This window comes from Carlito syrichta, unplaced genomic scaffold (genome assembly GCF_000164805.1).
Source record: "Carlito syrichta isolate Samal-C Ts95f unplaced genomic scaffold, Tarsius_syrichta-2.0.1 Scaffold55413, whole genome shotgun sequence".
NCBI classification, from domain to species: domain Eukaryota; kingdom Metazoa; phylum Chordata; class Mammalia; order Primates; family Tarsiidae; genus Carlito; species Carlito syrichta.
Genome location: NW_006999509.1, coordinates 129132 through 134090, shown reverse-complemented (window position 1 = coordinate 134090; position 4959 = coordinate 129132). Strand labels below are relative to the sequence as shown.

The 4959-nt window shown below is 44.5% G+C and overlaps 1 pseudogene; it reads right to left on the bottom strand.

Moving 5' to 3' along the window:
* Window positions 1-2446: 2446 nt before the first annotated feature.
* On the bottom strand, window positions 2447-4944 carry LOC110594729 (annotated as a pseudogene).
* Window positions 4945-4959: the final 15 nt, after the last annotated feature.

The window sequence follows — 4959 nt, the reverse complement described above, 5'->3', positions numbered from 1 at the left end:
TGCCTTTGGGAGGCTGAGGTGAGTGGATGGCCTGAGCCCGCGGGTTCGAGACCTGCCTGACAACTTGGCGAGACCGCATCTCTACAATAAATCAAAAAATCAGCCAGGTGTGGTAGCGCATGCCTGTAATTCCGACTACTCGGAAGGCTGAGCCGGAAGGATCGCCGGAGCCCAGCAGGTCGACGTCAGGGAGGCCATGAGTGTGCCACTGCACTCCAGTCTGGGCGACAGAGTGAGACTCCAACTCAAAAAAAAAAGAATCATAAGGCCAGGTGTGGTGGGTCACACCTGTAATCCCAGCACTGTGGGAGGCTGAAGCAAGAGGATTGCTTGAAACCAAGAGTTTGAGACCAGCCTAGGCAACATAGCAAGACCTCGTCTCCACAAAAAACCCAAAAATTAGCTGGATATAGTTGTGCATCTGTTAGTCCCAGCTATTCGGGGGGCTGAGATGGAAGGATCACCTGAGCCCAGGGGTTCGAGGCTGTAGTGAGTCATGATCATGCCACTGTACCCCAACCTGGGTGACAGAGTGAGACCCAATTCAAAAAAACAAAAACAAGCAAAAATGGTAAGTCTTCTCTGTATAGCACTAAGCAGTTGGAAGTATAAATGGAAAAATAACCTGGAATATGGATACAAATAATTTTTTAAAACTATAAAAATCAAGCAGTAAATTTAACTGGAAAGTTTATGAAAGTAGCCAGAATACAAGATGTTAGCCTTGTTGATTGCCTTCTATGTGGCAAATGTCAGTAACCTAACCTCTCTGAGTCTTGTTTTGTTAGGCATGAAGCAATAAGACAGAAAAATGGATGGATAGCTATAGATGGATGATGGACAGTTACATGCAAACCTTCCCCCAAAGGCTGAAAAAAGAGGCTGACAAATCCAGTTTCTCAGAAAGAATCATTTAGTAGGGACTTACAAATAGAAGCCATGTCTCAGGCAGGCACGAGACAGTGGATCCCTGCTCTCCAGAAAGTGTCCTTTTTATAGCAAGCTTTTTTTTTTTTTTTTGAGTTGAAGTCTCATTCTGTCACCCAGGCTGGAATGCAGTGGCACACTCACAGTCACTCCAGCGTCAACCTGCTAGGCTCCAGCGATCCTTCCAAGTAGCTGGAACTGTAGGTACACACTACCATGCCCAGTTCATATTTATTTATTTATTTATTGTAGAGATGAGGTCTTGCCAAGTTGCCCAGGCTGGTCTTGAACCCCTGGACTCAGGTAATCCTCTCAACTCTGCCTCCCAAAGTGCTGGGATTACAGACGTGAGCCACCACACCCAGCCATGCCTCAGACTTTCTTGTGAAACTTGTTACCAGAGGAAGATTAGACAAGCATCTTTTTTGAGGGCTGATCTATGCAATGGAAATACCTGGGTATGCAGGAGTCACACATTGGTCATCATGGCAGTTTCACTTCAAGATGGTGTCACTCTTGTCATGCAACAGGCAGTTTTTCTACAATAGATAGGTTAAAAAGAGATACAGGATCTGTATTATATATACATAAACATGGGGGACCTCAAAAAACCCAGACTTTATAAAAATTTGTGTTTAGGCCGGGTGCAGTGACTCAAGCCTGTAATCCCAGCACTTTGGGAGACAGAGGTGTGAGGATTGCCTGAGCTCAGGGGTTTGAGATCAGCCTGGGCAACTTGGTGAAACCTTCTCACTACAATATATCAAAAAATTAGCTGGGTGTGGTAGTGCATGTCTGTAGTTCCGGTTACTTGCAAGGCTGAGGTGGAAGGATCACTTGAGCCCAACAGGTCAATACTGGGATGGCCATGAGCATGCCACTGCACTCCAGCCTGGGTGATGGAGTAAGATTCTGACTTAAAAAAAAAAAAAAAAAAAGTGTTTACACTTCAGTCACCTTCAAAGCACTCTCCGTTTGATGCAATATACCTATTGAGATGCTTTTTCCACTGCTCAGGGCAGTTTCTGAATAATAATGCCTTTTAGTGCTTCTGCTTTTTTTTTTTTTTGAGTCAGAGTCTCACTCTGTCGCCCAGGCTGGAATGCAGTGGCACGCTCATGGCCAGCCCCAGCGTCGCCCTGCTGGGCTCCAGTGATCCTTCTCCTCAGCCTTCCAAGTAGCCGGAGCTACAGGCCTGCACCACCACGCCCGGCTAATTTTTTGATTTTATTGTAGACACGAGGTCTCGCCAAGTTGCCTGGCTGGTCTCAAACCTGTGGACTTAGGCAATCCACTTGCCTCAACTTCCCAAAGTGCTGGGATTGCAGGCTGAGCCACTGAGCCCAGTCACTTCTGCCGTTTTTGTTTCACCTCGTCCACAATGGCAAAACATTTCCCTCTGAGGATTTTTTTTTTTTTAAGTAAAATGTTTAATACAAAATGTACATGACCCAACTTTTACATCATAGTAAAAAGACCCTTTGGAGAGAGGATACGGACTTCTCTACATAAAAGCCATTTATACCCGTTCCAAAGCTGCTAACATGAAGATACCATTTCCCCGTTTATTGTTCTGCTGCCCGCTAGTTGCCATCTCCACATGTGAACCTATCACAACATTCACAAAGGGATCAAATCCCACAGTATTCCTTAGGCATGTCTGCCATCATTTAATTTCGATAACTTCTTGTCCATTAATTTTTTCAACTTGAGACGGTGAGCTTTGCTCACGGTGTCTGCTCTGTGGGCTCAGAGATGCCTTGAAATGGAATTTGTGGCCGCCTCCACGCTTGTGCTGCAGGCCTGGCATTTTGCATCTGACATCACTGATCCTGCTAGCTGCGTTGCCCGTTTTATACTTGGGTGGTCTTTGTTTTTTTGGAGCTGGAGTCTCACTGTGTTGCCCAGGTTGGAGTGCAGTGGCACACTCACGGCCACTCCAGCATCGACCTGCTGGGCTCAGGTGATCCTTCTGTCCCAGCCTTCCAAGCAGCCGGAACTACAGGTGCACACTATCATGCCAGGCTAATTTTCTGATCTATTGTAGAGATGATGTCTCGCCAAGGTGCCTAGGCTGTTCTCGAACCCGTGGGCTCAGGCAGTTCCCTCACCTCAGCCTCCCAAAGTGCTGGGATTACAGGCTGGAGTCACCGCGCCCAGCCTGGTTGTCTTTTTATTGCTGAGTTGTAAGAGTTTTATTTACACATTCTGGATACAAGTCCCCTGTCAGATAAATGATTTGCAGACTTTTTTTCTTTTCCATTCTGTGGAATGTCTTTTCACTTCCTTGAGTCTTCTTGGTGCACAAAAGCTCACCTGCTTTTGCAAATGAAGGTGTTATTGGAACACAGCCATGCTCATTAAGAATCATAGTAGCTGGGCTTGGTGGCTCAGCCTGTAATCCCAGCACTTTGGGAGGCAGAGGAGAGTGGATTGCCTGAGCCCGCAGGTTTGAGACCAGCCCAGGCAACTTGGCGAGACCTCGTCTCTACAATAGATAAAAAATTAGCCGGGTGTGGTAGTGCATGCCTGTAGTTCCAGCCACTTGGAAGGCTGAGGTGGAAGGATCGCTGGAGCCCAGCAGGTCGACGCTGAGGTTGCTGTGAGTGTGCCACTGCACTCCAGTCTAGGTGACAGAGTGACACTCCAACTCAAAAAAAAAAACAACTTTCCCTATTCTAAAGTCCTGAAGATAATCCTTATGCTATATTCTATAAGCTTTATATTTTGTTTTATGTATTTAGAGCTGCAATTAATTTTTCCTTATGGTATGAAATATGGACCAGATTTATTTTTCCCCGCTGTGGGAATATCCAATTGTTTCAAAACTGTTAATTTAAAAGACTTGGCCAGGAACAGTGGCTCACGTCTGTAATACCAGCATTTTGAGAGGTAGAGGAAAGAGGATTGCCTGAGCCCAGGGGTTTGAGACCAGAGTGGGCAACTTGGCAAGACCTCATCTCTATAATAAATAAAAAAATTAGACATGCTTGCTTGTGCATACCTGTGGTTCCAGCTATTTGAAAGGCTGAGGCAGAAGTATCGTCTGAGCCCCGCAGGTCAAGGCTGCAGTGACTGTGAGTGTGCCACTGCACATTAGTCTGGGCAACAGAGTGAGACTCCAACTCAAAACAAAACAAACAAAATTTTAAGAAAGTTTTTGGATATTCACGGTCCTTTGTAATTCTATATAAATTTAGAATCAGCTTGTCAAGTTATACAGACACACACATACACAAATACTCATAACCTTTCTGGCATGTTTTTGAGATTGCATTGAAACTATGGGTTAATTTAGGAAGAATTAGTGTGTTTATAATGAATCTTCTGATATAGACATTCTGCTTTTTATTTAGATATTCTTTGATTTCTCTTAATTCTCTTTAGTTTTCTATGTTGATACCTTGCCTCTCTTTTATTAGATTTATTCTTTGTTGTATTTTTTTAGCTTTTTTTTTTCCATGTCATAATTTGGTTTATTTTCCTTCACAAGGATAAGACATTCATGAGAAAGAATCATCCTAACACCAACATTTCAAAACCAGAAAAGCCCACCTGCAACTCTTAGTTCCTAAAACCTGCTTATCAGAAGAACATCACAGAAGTGTAAGATATTCACAATTACTTGAAGGACACTTTTCTAAAAGTTAAGATAAAATAGACAGCATCAGTCATAAAAATAAACACAACTGCAAAAAGGCATATACACAGCCTCTTTTCTTTTCAAGCATACACACCTAGAAGCAAGTTACTTCGCCCATCATGAAACAGAATTAAGTCACTTTAAAGACACAGATATTTTCAGTATTTGAGGATGGCCTTATTCAAACAAACAAACAAACAAAAAACAGTGATTCCGGTAAGTGGGCTGTAACAGCACAGTCAGGGGAGCCCCCCATTTCCCTGTCAAGACTGAGTCACCAAAGTCGACTTCGCACCCCACGACTGCAGAGGGCTTGGGGCTCTCTCCCTCCTCCTGGCGAGCGTGACGAGCTCCGAGGTTTCCGCGCTGGGCATCCCACCTGGGCTGGC